This window comes from Ascaphus truei, chromosome 7 (genome assembly GCF_040206685.1).
Source record: "Ascaphus truei isolate aAscTru1 chromosome 7, aAscTru1.hap1, whole genome shotgun sequence".
In the NCBI taxonomy this organism is placed as follows: domain Eukaryota; kingdom Metazoa; phylum Chordata; class Amphibia; order Anura; family Ascaphidae; genus Ascaphus; species Ascaphus truei.
The window spans coordinates 91,893,816-91,912,073 of NC_134489.1; the positions used below are offsets into that span (position 1 = coordinate 91,893,816).

At 40.6% G+C, this 18,258-nt stretch overlaps 1 protein-coding gene across 10 annotated transcripts in view; it reads left to right on the top strand.

Annotated features, from left to right (window-relative positions):
• Positions 1-18,258, top strand: part of QTMAN (queuosine-tRNA mannosyltransferase) — a 286,265-nt gene that overhangs the window by 32,561 nt on the left and 235,446 nt on the right. For 7 of the 10 annotated variants that reach the window (XM_075609450.1, XM_075609448.1, XM_075609455.1 and 4 more), the window contains exons 2-3: positions 2,545-2,639; positions 3,272-3,394. The exons of 2 other annotated variants lie outside the window; for them this stretch is intronic. The gene's annotated coding sequence lies outside the window, so the exon portion shown is untranslated. The remainder of the gene's footprint in view (positions 1-2,544; positions 2,640-3,271; positions 3,395-18,258) is intronic. One more of the 10 variants, XM_075609451.1, reaches the window with a different exon arrangement.

Consider the following 18,258-nt stretch of genomic DNA (forward strand, 5'->3'; position numbering starts at 1 on the left):
CACACACACACACACACTGACACAAACAAACACACACACACACTGACTGACGCACGCGCGCACACCCCCACACCCACGCGCGCACACACACAGACTGACGCGCGCGCGCACACACACACAATGAATGGTACACACACACACATACACTGACACACACACACACTGACACTGACACACACACACACACACACACACTGACACACACACACTGACACACACACACTGACTGACACACACTGACTGACACACACACACACACTGACTGACACACACTTACTGACGCGCGCGCGCGCACACCCCCACACCCACACACTGACTGAATGACTGACTGACTGCCGCACGCACACACTGACTGACTGAGGCACACACACACGCACACACTGACTGTGTGTGTGTGTGCGTCAGTCAGTCTGTGTGTGTGTTTGTGTTTCTGCGTCAGACTCACTGACGCGCGCGCACACACACTGACTGACTGACGCACACACAATGACTGACGCACACACACTGCATGAAGCTGTAAAGGAGGGAGGGGGGGAACTGGATTGATGTGAATGGGGGACAAACAGAGAGAGGGGGAGGGGTGAGGAGAGAGAGAGGAGCGGGAACATTACATCCCGGGCAACGCCGGGTCTCTCAGCTAGTATAAAATAAACGTAAAGAGAGGGTGCATACCATTCAATGATGGATACAAAAAAAGGAACAACAGGACAGTCACTCTTATACTCCCAGAAAGTGAATATATATATCATTTACGTGAATCACTATCCGTATTTGAAGTGTGTGTGTATATAAATATATATATACATACAAATGAGTATACAGTAATATTTCCATTTGCTATTTGCCTTGCTATGGAGGGTTTTTGTCACTTTTTTACTCACATAACTTCACATATACATACATATATAATATATATAATATATATATATATATATAATATATATATATATATATATATATATATATATATATATATATATATATATATATATGCAGTGGAAGTGTATTGTGTGTATTTACCTACACACTCACTCCACATTTCAGTAACATACATATACATCTAAATAATATTCACATATACACGTTTGCTATAAATGGAATTATTACAATTTTACATTATATACACGTGCAATGAATGGAATAAACACTGTAATAAGTTTGAAATCGCCTATCCGAGCTGCTATGCATGGCTGATCCCTTTTCTCCAGCTTCCTTGAATGTACTACTGTATGAGGAAGATCATGTGACCAGATGCTAGTGCACGTTTAGAGAGAGGGAGGGCAGTGCTGACAAAGGGGTGTGCCTGGGTTTGTGACAGGCCATGAAGGGGCAGTGCCTTAGCAAATGCTTGTTAAAATAGAATACAAGAAAATTGGTCTTTCAAAGTTGTTTTTTTAAAAACCGAAAATGCTAAAAGTATTTTTTCTTATTACAGAACTGATTTATTAAAAAAAACACACATGCAGGATATAGACTGAACTGCAGCTTTAAATGGCACTTGTGGGTAATATGTGAAGTAATTGATACTGTCAGTGGAAATGTTAATAATCATAGCACTCAATCCACAAGGGTTCTGCATATGAAGTAAAGTTGAGGTATTGACAGGTAAGGGGCTCTATAGCCTTAGCTATTAGTTGCTGTTATAGAAAGGTTAGTCCCTGGCAGACATTACGGGGATAGCGGGGCTTGTGAATAAATGTCGATCAAACTTTAGATTCATCTTTAGAGTGCCAGCAAATGCAGAACTGTGAATACACAAATCATTATTTCAATCTTCTAGTAAATGGATCATCCTTTTTTCACTTACTTGCCTAAGATGTATAATATAGAGGGGGCTATTCATTAAACTGCGATAGTGCTCAGATCTGCACTACCCCGTGTAAACTCCCAAGGACTCTAGTAGGAGTTTACGTGCGATAGGGCCCCGATCAGCACTATGGCAGTTTAATGAATAACTACCATCGTGTTTTAAACAGAAGTCGTAAGTAAGACTTCTTCATGGAGGCTGCCCCAACATCAAGCCTGTCCCTAGGCGTACCTTGGGCAAGGCGCCGCCTAACGGCGGCAGGTCTCGGGGCAGCAAGAGGGAAAATGTAGCAGCATTGCTGCTTTCCTTTTTTAAAATTTTAAATATATATATATGTATGATTGAAGTAGGGCGTCTCTGGAGCTGAACCACATTAATTTTGGCTCCTGGGACCCCCTGCTTCCTGAGATACCTACTTAGAGGGTGCTGGTATCTCCTGCTCAGGTTTAAAGTCACCGGTCACGTGGGCCAATAGGAAGCTGCGATTGCATAAGCGGCTTCTGATTGGCCCATGTAGTGGGACAGCTAAACCTGTACAGGTGATACCGGCACGCCCTTAGGATGTAAGTATCTCAGGAAACTGGGGACCCCCGGAGATGAAATTAATGCTGTTGAGCTCTGGAGACACCTGGGGGGGGGGGGTGTCCTTATTAGTGCTTGCCAAAGGGTGGCACATAGCCAAAGGATGGGCCTGCCCAACATCTAACTTTTTGTTCTCATATTTTGTAAACATAAAGGGCTGAAGGAGTGGCTAAGTGAGTAAAAGGGGATGACACGGAGTTTGATGCGGGATAACCTGGAAAATCCCAGTGTCTGTACCTCGTGACCTTGGGTAAGTCACTTTATCTCCTTGTGCCTCAGGCACCAAAATCATATTGTAAACTCATCTGGGCAGGGACTGTGTCTGCAAAAATTCCTATGTGCTGCGTTCCGCATACTGTATTGTAATTGTGAAACGCTTTGAGTCCCATTGGGAGAAAAGCGCTATTGTGAAATAATAACAACTTAATTTTATAATGTGCATCCATGGAACCACTAACTCTAAAAAGTGTGTGTTTATGATGTAACGAACACTCTAAATCATCGAGCTCATATACATGTAGCTTGTGCTTTACTACACACACATTAAATTATACATTTTCCCTTTTATATTCCTACGTTTTATGCTGCAGCATCTTTCCGTAAACATTTACTACTGGTCATTTTTTTTTCATTTTTTTTTTTTATCAATGCATCAGCCCCATTAATATTTTTATGGTGTATGAATAAATCTTACTCGATAAGTATCTCTTACACTTTTATACGGATGAGTTTCAGTAACAGTGTTTTTACGACTTTCAACAAAGCACTTTTCCTAGATGCAATGGAAAAATGTACAATTTGAGCAATTTCTTAAGTTATAAGTTTTTATCGCTGGCTCTCTCTTATAACAAACTATGTAACAACTTTTCTGTTGGCTTTTAGATGCTATTAAAGATACCTTGTTCCTAAGAAAGGGGCGAAAGGAAAACAAGAATCCAAGGCTACTTGAGATTATTCCTTGCAGAAATCATCATTCAAACAAAGGCAACAATCATTTCTTAAAAGGTGATGTCCCGCTTAGAAACATGTTCGTTTGGTATTTGGTAGTCGGCAACTCATCCGTGGCCATAGTTAATGTTTTTCTCATTATTATAGATATGTTTACAGGACTAATAAAATAAAACACACAAACTGTAGCAATATCACGTTAATCAGGCGGGAGGGAAACTACTGAAGTGTGTTCAGCATGAAAAAGAGAAAGTGAAGATGGTTTTGACAAAAACACATTTTCCTTTTCAGAAACATTTTAAAGTTTGGCTTTCATACAGTGTTCTTTACCTGTGTCGCTACATTTGCTATATACTTTTCTGATCTAGCCTGTTCATATTCTGCAAAGCCCTGTTTAAAATGTTGTATAAAGAGTGTTCATTTTTAAGTATACACCTGTTATATTTAACCATCTTGAAAATGCATCGTAATGACTAAGAATGTATAAGACTCGATTTGACAGTGTAAAATGTCATGGTGCACTTAATAAAGGTTACAGCAGAAGTTCATATTTGCAAGAACATATGTTGACCTCTCCTTGCCCTGAAACACTTTTGACCCCTAGTCATTGTAGGATAGAATGGGGGAATGTCTGTACATACCCGTTAAACACACATTTTAACACTGAATAATGATGCTACATTCTGCTCACAGCCAATATATGTTTATGTTTTAGTAACTACCACTGAATTAAAAAAAAAATTGTGAGCAGAACGTGGAGTGTTCATTTGAAGCAAATATGAATATTTGTAAATCAGAGTTGGGGACCTGAGGAAGAGCGAGAACTCTCGAAAGCATGTCTTATAATATCAATTGTTCTTCTAAATAAAGGTGTCGCCTAATACTGAAGTACTCATTTACTGTGCATCTATCGCCAATTGGGTAACAGTGCAAAATGGTGTATTTGCAGTAAGTTGTGCGAATGTCTTAATATTCTTCACAACGATTTGTATTTTCTAGACATGTTTGCGAACGTTCACATTGCATGTTAATGTGGGAAAATGCAACATTTTTGATAGTTTACCTCACTGTTGAGACCTTTGCCAGAATATTGCAAAACTGTTGGTATATAAATGGTCCCAGTTGGTGGGAATGTCTTCAAATGTGTGCCGCAAAATTGTTTGCAAAAAATATGCACGTTTCTTCTGGTTTCAGTGAAGAAATCGTGCTTTTCTAATTTACATACGAGACAAAGCACAGCTAGCATTTATAAACTCATTCACACAGAGGCTTTCCACATATTTATGTCAGACTAAGGGCCTCATGCAGTAAGCCCCGATAAGGCTTTTTCGGCATTTTATAGCCGTTTTTTGCCCTCCTGATTCAGTAAGCCCCGATAAGTGGGAATTACCGGCAACTTTTCTTCCGAAAAAATTTTTTGCGCCACCCGGCTGCCGATAAGCCACTTATCGGGACTTTTTTTCCCCGCCTGAATTCAGTAAGCCCCGATCAGCTTTTCGGTGCTGATCGGCAGGCCAGATTGGAGATTTTATGGCCAATCCAGCCCGCCAACTAAAGTTGGCAACTTGCTGAAGGAGAAGCATCGGCAAGGGCGACACTTAGAAAAAATCAGCCCTTTTTCCTGCCTGTGATTGATGCCGGGGGTCTCCGGAGCTGATACCCGCACCAGAGCCCCCCGGCATGCATCCGAGGCAGGAAAAAGGCATTTAAAAGCCACTTCATTACCTTAGCGGCTAACCGCTAAGGCAATGAAGGGGTTAACCCACCGTGCCAGCGTTATTGTGGGTAGCGGGGATGGGTGAGGGGGGTATTTGGCCTGGGTGTGAGTTTAGGACTTGCGGGGGGGTTGCGGGGGCACTTAACCCCTTCACGACCGTAGCAGTTAATACCGCTACGGTCCTGAAGGGGTTAAGGCCTCCCGCTACCCACCCGCAAGCCCTAAACTACCACCGTTGGGGCTAATACCCCTTTCACCCACCCCCACTAGCCACAATATTAAAAAAATACACACCCCAGCCCCACAATAACTACATAAATAAATAATTATATTATATATATATATATATATATATATATATATATATATATATATACCGAACAACACCTATACCCCCCTAACATACTGTATAGTAATGGGTACAATGACTATTATCCACAAAAGGATAATAGTGCAGTTGTCCATTTACAATACATACACAACAATAAAGACTTTAAATACATATAGCACTCACCCATGTCCCACTGCCACGATGAAGGCCATCCTCATCTTCATCCTGCCCATGCCCCATCCGCTTCTGCAAAACAAACACAAGAATTACAACATCCAAATTAATGTCCCCTAACCCCTTAATCACCATAGCGGTTATTAACCGCTACAGTTATTAAGGGGTTAAGCCACCTTCACCCACATACCCTCCCCCACAAAGCCCCCCAACCACCCTCACCCAATACCCACAGGGGAGTCCTACCAAATACCCTTGGGCCTAATACCCCCTCCTCCAGCACATACAGTACAATAATGAGCCAAATAAATATTATCCACATAGGTATAATACATTATTTGGCCATTATGAAACACATTCAATACCGTGAAAATGTAAAGAAAATTGTACTAACCTGATCAATAAGAAGTCTCCGTCGCCAGCATCATCCTTGGGGTCCGTTGCCAACATTATAAATAGCCACAACATTTCAATATCATTAACATAACACTGAACCCCTTAATCACCTTATCGGGTACTAACCTGAAAGGTAATTAAGGGGTGAAGCCATCCTGCAATGCCTACAACAGTTATGCATAACATCCTCAGTGAAATAAATACCCATTGCCTAACCAAATTCCATTTAATCATTCAATCTGTAGGCTCACATGCCTCATAAAACATTGCATTTACAGTGTATACATGTAGCATAACATGTAAACTGCATGTACACGCTGCAAATCAATGTTAACAATACAATAATCCCACTCAAATCGCCATACATCACAAGAAGTATATTATTTAATCCAATAAACTCACCATCAATGAATTAACACACATCAATTACATCCCTAAACAATTAAAATACCATCCATACCAATTACACAATGAACTAAAGCTATCCTAACAGAGAACCACTTCAAAACATAGACAAAAGTACACCAACAATTACAATATACTAAAGCAAGGCTTTCCATAACCTACTGTACGGCCTAGAAGGCCAAAACTTACATCTGTCTAAAAATAAAATACATTTAGCACACATCAATGCATAGCCACAATGATTAACAATACAGAATAAGAAGCTTTAACAACACTATCATTTCTTACCCTGTATATATATCTGTACACATACATACAGACATACATACAGTGGGAAGAAATGATATGCATTATAAAAAATGAAAACATGAAAAAGCAACACAAAAAACAGTTACATTAAGAACATTTCTTTATTAAACTTACCATTACTTGCCCCCACCGACTCCCGTTGATCAGCTTACTCACGAACCAATCCACGACACCATCCACGACACCATCCAGGAACAAATCCACGAACCAAACCAGGAACCAATCCAAGAACAAGTGCAGGAACCAATCCAGGAAGCAAGCCACGAAGAAATCCACGAAACAATCCACGACACGATCCAGGAACAGGAACCCATAAAAGAAAAAAACATAACAAATTAAACATTAAAATAATAAAACATGACAATCAAGGGTTGTACTAGTTTTATTCTTAGTGAATCTGTATTAAAATACCTTGTTCCGGGGTCTTCTTGACGTCCGGTGCCACGCCCTGGTCTTCAATCTTCAGGAGGAGGTCCTTCCTCCTCGGCGTCTGGCTTCAAAATGAGACGACATAGGCTTTTATAGGCCTATGACGTCACATTTGTCGTCATATGGTTCCCACGGCCCTGATTGGGCCGTGAAAACCATGTGTTTTGGCCGATGTGAAAAAATTTGATGACGTCACTTAAAGGCAATGCCAGCACAGCCAATCAGAATGGCTTTGCTGCAATTGCCTTTAAGAAAACGTCATGAAATGACACATGGCCGGACTCACATGGTAAGCCAGCCAATCAGAGCGTGGGAACTCCATCCCTACTCTGATTGGTTCAAGTACCATGTGAGTCCGGCCATGTGTCATTTCATGACGTTTTCTTAAAGGCAATTGCAGCAAAGCCATTCTGATTGGCTGTGCTGGCATTGCCTTTAAGTGACGTCATCAAATTTTTTCACATCGGCCAAAACACATGGTTTTCACGGCCCAATCAGGGCCGTGGGAACCATATGACGACAAATGTGACGTCATAGGCCTATAAAAGCCTATGTCGTCTCATTTTGAAGCCAGACGCCGAGGAGGAAGGACCTCCTCCTGAAGATTGAAGACCAGGGCGTGGCACCGGACGTCAAGAAGACCCCGGAACAAGGTATTTTAATACAGATTCACTAAGAATAAAACTAGTACAACCCTTGATTGTCATGTTTTATTATTTTAATGTTTAATTTGATATGTTTTTTTCTTTTATGGGTTCCTGTTCCTGGATCGTGTCGTGGATCGTGTCGTGGATTGTTTCGTGGATTTCTTCGTGGCTTGCTTCCTGGATTGGTTCCTGCACTTGTTCTTGGATTGGTTCCTGGTTTGGTTCGTGGATTTGTTCCTGGATGGTGTCGTGGATGGTGTCGTGGATTGGTTCGTGAGTAAGCTGATCAACGGGAGTCGGTGGGGGCAAGTAATGGTAAGTTTAATAAAGAAATGTTCTTAATGTAACTGTTTTTTGTGTTGCTTTTTCATGTTTTCATTTTTTATAATGCATATCATTTCTTCCCACTGTATGTATGTCTGTATGTATGTGTACAGATATATATACAGGGTAAGAAATGATAGTGTTGTTAAAGCTTCTTATTCTGTATTGTTAATCATTGTGGCTATGCATTGATGTGTGCTAAATGTATTTTATTTTTAGACAGATGTAAGTTTTGGCCTTCTAGGCCGTACAGTAGGTTATGGAAAGCCTTGCTTTAGTATATTGTAATTGTTGGTGTACTTTTGTCTATGTTTTGAAGTGGTTCTCTGTTAGGATAGCTTTAGTTCATTGTGTAATTGGTATGGATGGTATTTTAATTGTTTAGGGATGTAATTGATGTGTGTTAATTCATTGATGGTGAGTTTATTGGATTAAATAATATACTTCTTGTGATGTATGGCGATTTGAGTGGGATTATTGTATTGTTAACATTGATTTGCAGCGTGTACATGCAGTTTACATGTTATGCTACATGTATACACTGTAAATGCAATGTTTTATGAGGCATGTGAGCCTACAGATTGAATGATTAAATGGAATTTGGTTAGGCAATGGGTATTTATTTCACTGAGGATGTTATGCATAACTGTTGTAGGCATTGCAGGATGGCTTCACCCCTTAATTACCTTTCAGGTTATTACCCGATAAGGTGATTAAGGGGTTCAGTGTTATGTTAATGATATTGAAATGTTGTGGCTATTTATAATGTTGGCAACGGACCCCAAGGATGATGCTGGCGACGGAGACTTCTTATTGATGAGGTTAGTACAATTTTCTTTACATTTTCACGGTATTGAATGTGTTTCATAATGGCCAAATAATGTATTATACCTATGTGGATGATATTTATTTGGCTCATTATTGTACTGTATGTGCTGGAGGAGGGGGTATTAGGCCCAAGGGTATTTGGTAGGACTCCCCTGTGGGTATTGGGTGAGGGTGGTTGGGGGGCTTTGTGGGGGAGGGTATGTGGGTGAAGGTGGCTTAACCCCTTAATAACTGTAGCGGTTAATAACCGCTATGGTGATTAAGGGGTTAGGGGACATTAATTTGGATGTTGTAATTCTTGTGTTTGTTTTGCAGAAGCGGATGGGGCATGGGCAGGATGAAGATGAGGATGGCCTTCATCGTGGCAGTGGGACATGGGTGAGTGCTATATGTATTTAAAGTCTTTATTGTTGTGTATGTATTGTAAATGGATAACTGCACTATTATCCATTTGTGGATAATAGTCATTCTGCCCATTACTATACTGTATGTTGTGTATTGCTGCTATGTTTATTGGGGGCATTTGTCCCCAATAAACATGCTACTATGCGTTAACCCCTTCATTGCCTTAGCGGCTATCCGCTATGGTAATGAAGCAGCATTAATGTATTTTAATAATATTGTGCGGAAGCAGGAGGGCCCCTGAGCTGAAGCGCATTTATTTGTGGCTCAGAGACCCCCTGCCTCCCGAGTTACAGGCCCCGGTTTGGGCCATCGGTTACAGTGTGGACGCCATGTTTATTGCGGGCACGCTATAAACATGGCGGCGACGCTGCCACCCGATGACACATACCGGGGCCTGTAACTCGGGAAGCAGGGGGTCCCTGCTCCACAAAGCAATGCGGTTCAGCTCAGGGGACCCCCTGCTCACTGTACAGTATAATTAAAAAGACATTCATGCTGCTTCATTACCGTTGCACATAGCCGCCAAGGTAAGGAACGAGTCTTTATTGATGTGTGTGTGTTTTATTTATACTGTACATGTACAGAGGGTCTCCGGAGCAGAATCGCGTTGGTTTGAGGTCCGGGGACCCCCTGCCCCCCGAGATACAGGCCCCTTTATGGGGTGCCGGTATCCCTCTGGGTTGTTTACAGGTCGCGGTCACGTGATCGGGACCTTTAAACGCCGAGGGATACCGGCACCTCATAAAGGGGCCTGTATCTCGGGGGGCAGGGGGTCCCCGGACCTCAAACCAACGCAGTTCAGCTCCGAAGACCCCCTGCACATGTACACTATGAGTAAAAGTTGTTTTTAAATACTTTTTTGGGTGCCGATGTTTGCGCTGAGAGAGCGGCTTGTCTCTCTCAGCTGCAAACATCTATCGGCACCAAAGGCTTATCGGGAGCCTTATTGGGAGCCAGGCTGTATCGCCACAGCTCATCGGCAGCTTTGCTTTCGCAGTGCTTCAGCAGGGATCGGAAGGATTCGGCCCTTACAAATCGCCCAAAAAAAGCCTTTTCGCTATTCGTGCCGAAAATTTTGTATCGGGGCTTACTGCATGAGGCCCTAAAAGGTTAGAACATTATTGATCTAGAACAGGGGTGCACAAACTTTTTTTGCCGCACCCCCTGCCTGCTCTCCTCCGTTGTTGTGCCCCCCCCGTTACCTTGCGTGTCATTTGACGGCGCGTTGCCATGGTCACACGTCCTGAAGCCGACTGAATCTCGGTAAGCACAGGTTTCAGAGGTCTCGTGCGGTCCCCTGGAATTTAATTTAAATGCCTTGAAAAAGAGTGCGGGATCTCTGCAACTGCCCGTGCCCCCCCCAAAGATCTACGCGCCCCCCAGTTTGCGCATCGCTGATCTAGAACCCCGGTTAGTGGTGGCCCTTCCAGCTTTTAGTAGGATTGCAGGTGTATTAGTAGTACATATCTATTGCTATTGAACCCTGGTGATTATTGAGGGCATTGGTTTCCAACTCCAGTTCTCAAGGACCACCAACAGTCCAGGTTTTAAGGATATTCTCTCATTGGCACAGGTGGCCCAATCATTTTGACTCAATCACCTGTGCTGAAGCAGGGGTATCCTTAAAACCTGCACTGTTAGTGGTCCTTGAGGAATGGAGTTGGGAACCACATATCTTGGGTATGTTGGGATGCAACCACATCATAGGGGAAATCTATCATCGATCGGTGGACTGAAGAAACCTTTGTATCTGAAAATGGTTTTGTTTATGTACAATCTTGCTGAACCAATATCATTTCTAAATGACAATCTGAAATGTAATTAAACACAGATGACCTAAAGTAGAAATTATGTTCTTTAAGAATATAATTATATAGACATTCAGTGTCACAACTATAACAGAACGTGTGCTTGCCAGTTATTAGGTGCATTTCACAAACAACGCACACAATGAAATTGTATTCTTTCATTGGTGGCCATTAGTTTACCAAAGTTAACTAAATTGTGTTAGATAAATGACTGTATCCCCTGGTATACACAGTCCCTGCAAGCTCTAACACCAACACCCACCATGTATCATATATATTTATGACAAAAGCAGTGCAATTTGGTGTGACCAAATGTATACAATAAAAGACAAAAATTCCCAATGCTACATCCAATATGCCCAAAAATATATATTTAAATACTTAACAGTATGTCTTCTCATAAGTATGGGTCATTTAGTTAAACTCTTTTGCCAAAGCATTATAAGCCTGCAGCCACATCACGGCATGATCACGCTGCAGGTCCTGACACATGCGTTGGAATTAACTTTTCATTTATAATGGAGGTGGAAAAGAGAATCGGACTATCTCTTTGGTCTAATGGGGTTAAAGGTCACCAGCCTTTAACTGTAACACAGGTAACAAATAAACACAGTTTGTACAACAATCACTTCCCTCTTCCAGCACTTGTGCCCTTGTCCAGATAGTATCCCTGTGAGATCCCGGAGGCCCCAGTTACTGAGTAGCACCAATTCGTGATGATCAAACATTGCAGGCCAGTGTTATGGCTAAGGAGCCAGCTGTTTGTATTCCGTAATCTTCGTGGGCGATTATACTTACACAAAGTCGATCCCTTACCTCAGGTTACTCACGCCTCCCCTCTCCTATAGGGGCTCGGGCCAGTCCCGTTCAGTGTGGAGTGGCTGAGAAGCTATTGTGTATCACCGGCGACGATGTCCCTCTCTGCAGGGATAACAAGCAAGGCTATCTGTGTTCCGGTCCTCATAGAAAATCTCTGCGCTGCAGTTATGATCCGTTATTGCCTCGTTCTGCAGGAAAATGTTCTCTCTTCAGTCACGTTGTTTGCACCTTCTCCTCCGTAGTCCAACCAACACTCTCTCCTCCATGGTCCCATGACCTTCTTCCTTCCTGTCCCTTAGCCATTATTTGGCATGTCCATCAATGTGCTGAGGACTGTGATTGGTCGAGCATCAGGTATACAAACAGATATACTTAGGGATGCTACATCTCAATAGACCAGTCTTCCACAGGTGCATGAAGAAACCTGCTAATTAAAAAGTATGGAGGAGTGAGCTTAAACCCAAAGGAGGGGTCACTAACCTCCAAACAACTGTTACCAGTTGACAATTAACAACCATACACAATCCCTGCAAGCTCCTTTTGGCACAAATATATATGATGTGAGGGGGTTAGAGCTTGCAGGGATTGTGTATACTGTATATGAGAAGACACCGTTAAGAATTTAACTATATATTTTTTGGCATTTGATGTAGCATTGGGACTTTTTGTCTTTTCCCTGCAATAGAAAGGATTCCCCATGTATTATGTACTGGGGGATGGAATAATCGGTATTAAAATAACGATTTGTCTATTTGCCTAAATATTTCATATCTTTTTGACAGTTTGAATCCATAACTTATCTTAGTCCACTCGTTGAAAATGACTAAGTTAGTATGGGGCTCATATGACTGGTTTAAATTTGTTACCTGTCTTTAATTGTGTAATAGAAGTCAGATGTTTCGGCCCCGTAGGGGCCTTCATCAGGACAGCAACATTTTATTTTATCGTCCTGATGAAGACCCGTAGTGGCCAAAACATTGGGCTACCATTTTGTAATCCAAGATTGGTGAAAATGTATCTTAGAAGTGCTTCCGGATGCTTCTTCCACTGCTGTGAGACACCCTGGGAATTACAGAGAATTCCCTGTATCAGAAGCACCTTCGATATACTTAATGCACAGTCAGAAAAATCATTGGTTATGCAAACCATTATATCCCTTTTTGGTTTCAATCTATTACCATTCGATTGCTTTTAAGAAATGCATTTGAAAAGTGTACACCATTTACTGTATTTTCTCTACTACCATAAATGTAAGCTAAGTATTAACTAATGGTTAGAGGAACAGTGTACAACAACCAATATGTAGCACAAACTTGTGGTTGTGATACCTGTTGAGATCACCATACGCACCCTCGAGCAAAAACAATAATTAGTCGCTTGTATTCCCAGGCATTCTGTCCCAAATGTTGATGTATATGAAACAATAAAATGATTGCAGTACCAAGTCATGCTCAGCACAGTTGGAGTTGTTTATGCTCGTTCAATTTTTAATGTACCAATCAGATGTTTTGATAAGGGCACTGAGCCCACTGAGAGTTGGAGATATGATCAAGGTTAGGATTATTAAGGGGGGGGATTCAACTTTTAGAATTCGACTTCCTACTGATCTGTATAAAATAATTTGAAATAATGATTAGCGAAAGTTACACATTGGAGATATTGACACTGTGTTGGTGCTGTATGGATATCCCAATCTCACCTAATCTACTATTTTAATGCAATAGAACGGAATGCTTTGTACTTTATTAAAATGACACATTTAATTATTTTGGCCCTAGAGTATGAAATACATGGGGACATTTGTAAGACATATTTTAAGGTGCTTTCTTGTATATGATTTGTTCTAATGTGTGCAAGCACATTTGCAATGCTTTTTATATTAGCACACATTATATTTCAGTGCGCAATACATTGATATCTCCTAATAGTTTTAGCTGCTAGATAAGTGTCTGATAATAAAATAGAGTCCGTCAGAGTATATTTATTTTATTCTGTGTTTGAAGGACTGTAGAGCATTCCTAGCTGGTTAATTTTAAAGGTGCAGTCCCTCCTATGACCAAATTAACCAAAAGAATATAAGAAATTGGTGGGTGTTCCCAGCACTCAATGAAAGATAAATGAATGTCAAAATAATATTCAACACTAAAGATATGTAAAAAAAATAAAGATTTATATTGTAACGAAATACTCGAACAGTGCTGTCAGTCCCTCTCTGCTGTCTCTAACACCATACTTTTAAAAATAAAAATAAAAGAAGATGCACCACAATGTTTAATCCCACCGGGTACACACCATTAAATAAATGCAAACATCAATTCAAAGAGAGCATCAGAGACCCAACAACTGTCTCTTGATCCTCTTCTTGTGACACCCCAGCCAGGCCATGTTGTATATATAACCACATTCACATATGAGAAACACACAAGCGTGTTCTTAGTAATGCATTGGTTATTCCTGAAATCTTGTCTAAATGAGTTGTCCTGAGCTGGGGTTTGAAAGACGGCAACAGCTACCGTGCTACTCTTTAGAGTAAGAAGCATATAGGGGGATTTTGTTTGGGGGCTTCGTTGTATTCTTGTGGACGTGTCAGCACTTCAGTTTCTATGCTTGTATGATCCTCCTATTGTAGCACATATTCTGCTCCAGAGCTCAATTCATCGGTATCTAACAGTGATGATAATGTAAAATGGCTTACACAGCATTCATGCTTTTTGAATCTGCTGCTTATGAGAGGGAGGTGATGGGGGTTCACCGATTGCTCATGTAACCTGATTTCTATGGATGGTAGGTGCAGTGGTGGTTTGGGGGCATTAGGAATTGTCAGATAATACATTGGTGTTTACTATTGTAATGGGATATATTTATAAAGAAATACCTGATAATTAGTAGCTAAGTAGCACTTCTGCTTTTTTTTGTACTGAGAAGATAGAATGCTTTAAAATCACATGACATTAAATGTCGTGCTATGCATTTTGGAACTTTTTTTCTGTTATGTTGATGTATTAATGTGTTTCCTGGATTCTATGAGCCTAGGCGAGTGGTGAGCAACTCCAGCCCTCAAGGGCCACACTATGGCAGGTATTCAGGATATCTCTGCTTCATCACAGGTGGCTCAGTCTTTGGCAGGAGCTACTGATTACGCCACCTGGGCTGAAGCAGGGGTATCCTTAGAACCTGACTTGTTGGTGCCCCCTGAGTTTCCCCACCCCTGGCCTAGGTTCACTGCACAGCACAATTTCTTCATTTCAGCTAAACAATAAGAACAAATTGAGTGTCTGTGATCTGTAGAAAACATACTTTATACCGCTGTCCTTGTGATTTGTGAGAACCTCCAGAGCATTTAACATTTGTTTGTATTTCATGTAGAGATGTTGATGAATAATTAGTAAAAATGATATGTTAGAAATGGTTGTTTTGAGAAGGTAAACGGTGAAATTGCTAGAAATGAAGGTAAGTTAAGAACTAGCTATAATTATTTTTATTGATGTAGTGATTGAGATCATAAATACACGAAATCATTTGCTGGCGAGGAAGTATGGAATGTTACAAAAATGCTAATTTATCTATTTTAACCTTTATCAGGAATGGACTATAAATTTGTATGCAGATGATGTAGATGATCAGACAGTACTGTCCAAGCTTGGTTGATGCAGACAGCTAAATCTTTTCTTTCCTGCTGAGTCTTATTAAACTGTCCTGTACATCTAAAAGGTGTTGAATTTACCGGACTTAATATCATTCCTTGAACAACAGAATCGCCTCAGAAAATAGGATCAAACGCAACATTTAGTAGTTGTGAAAAGTAAATTAAATTTGTCATTTATATTATTTTTAAACTAGATACAGAGATGAATTTCTCCCTTTTTATGAAGAGGTGAGCAATCGCAACATACTACTACTTCTGATGTGACAGTTAATTCATTCCTTTAGTATGTAAATTTTAGGTACACAAAGATCCAGAGCCTTTATTTAAGAAATATGCCCCAGGGCTGTATTGGTAGGCATTCGGAGATTTCCGGTTTGGTATTAAATAAATAGTTGTTAAAAGATCACATGAATGTGTGTCTCAGAAGATGAAAAGCCAGTTGGTTTGAATAATTTATTTTGATGCAATATTTTCTAGAAGTCAAATTAAGAAGACAAAAAAATGTAGCAGGGTACAAATGTTTGGTCTGAGAGAGTCATTATAATGTGGTGACTTACAATAAGCATGAGAGGAGATCGAAAGCAGCCAAGGCCATTAACTTGGAGAAAGTTGGCAGTGAAACTTGAGCGGATTTTCGTGGTGACTTCAATGCGCACACACTTGCTCAGCCACAAGAAGACTGAACTTTGAAATGATATAGTTAAGTGTAAACAGAACCTCCTTTTTTATATTTCCCCCCACGGCAAGTTTGTTGCTGCTGCTACTTTTGTTAGAACTTTTTAGTTTTTCGTTTTGTTGCTGAATATATTGATTTATTAATTTATATTTGTTGTAATCTAAACCATAGTGAGCTAAAATATATTCTTTCAAATGTCTTCATTTGTACTCTGCTAGAATACATTAGGCAGGGGGGGAGGGGCATGTACTTTTTTTTTTGCCATAGTGGGGACCCTCATGTCCTTTTTTTTTGTTAAACAAGCTGCTGTCTTTTCTTAACACATTTACTTTTGGGGACTGCTAAAGCATTCCAAAGCTGTTGTATATCCCATTAATAAGTTTGCTTGCTGTGTTTGGGGCCTATGTACTAAGATCCTATTTGAAGGGGGGGGGGGGGAAAGTGTGCATCAAAATATTGGTGCTAAAACCAACGATGTCTTCATAAGCATAGTTGGTTGTTTGAAATGAAATGTGATGCATTGCGCCATGTTGAATGCCTGATTGTGTATTTTTATGTACAACTAGTGTTGGTAAATATCCAGTATTAGTACTGTATGTCTATAATGAAACATCCGTGCTCCTTCAAAATCCATTTTTGGTTGATATATATGTACCGACTAAGTTCTGCACGCACAGGTTTCTTAGGGTGTACACCAAGTTAAACCTGGCAAATGACTGACATACTTTCTCCTCTTTTTTGGGGAGTACAGATGCATTAACAGGGATGTCCATTTCTCTCCCCCCAAACCCCGCCTTCATTTTTGACGCTGATGGAGCAGATTGAGAAACTTTAAGTTTTAAGTGATTTCCGTGTGCTGAAGCTCTATCATGCTTGGTACATACTGTAGGTTCCATTTGTTCCCTCCCTACCCCAACACCCCCCCCCCCCAATTTTTTTTTACAGGGATTACACTTTTAACCCTTGGATGCCCTGGGATTTAGCTACTACATCATGGGTTCTGGTACCCTGGATGCCCCATGACATAGCTACTTCTCCCCAAAAATGTTTTCTTAAGGGAAAACGCGTCCTGCGCTCCTATGGACACCATCTGCACTGATGGCTGACGGAAGCGGGGTGACTCCTCTCCTTCTATTCCTCATTAGTAACGGAACGATCAGGTCACATGATCACGCGTGTCGATGGGCTGTGGCATTCTCACCCCTCTGGCACTCAAAAAGTTTAAAGAAAGTTCTATCATCGCATTAACTTTATGATTCAAAACATAAATGCAACGGTTTTGTCCATCTGTCACCGCAGTCCAAACTATAGTTGTACGGAAGGAAATGGCATTCATTAGTAGAGGATTCACACATTTTCTCAAATGTGAGCTGTGGTGTTGCTTTAATAGAAGACTAGTTTCTATAAATGAAAGGATATGAGCAACTCTCGATAAGTAGAACTTTCATGAAAGCAAAGAAAATCACCATGCAGTATGTACCATGGATACATTAAGCTGATTTTAGAAATTGTGCAATTTATGTCACTTTTAAGGATTTTGCATTAATTCAGAAATGCCTTTTACAATTTATAATCTTTGCATGGTTCCCAAATATAATTGAAATATCAACACTAAGACAATGTGCCTGCAGGTTCCAATGTTATCAAACAGTTTCACTTTGGCCCAGATTTTTCTCTCCATTAATCTCTTTTAGAATAAACTGAAATGTATGGAAAGCTCGAAAAGCTATTTTTGGTGATGTACATGTCAGGTTTCTCATGTAGATCAAGTGCCATTCAGGGGATAATGTACAACTAATTGTAGGAAGATCAAAAGATTAATATTTTGAAGACTGGTGTATGTCTTTAGTTTGGATTGTACCCAGTGTAATACCATTACACTCTTAGAAAAGACAAACCATAAATGAGACTGACATGATGCCACAATTAGCTGGGTTCCTGTGTAACATACAGTTTCAATGTTCTTACCTGCTTTATCTGTATACATAATTCTTGGGTGAGAAACGT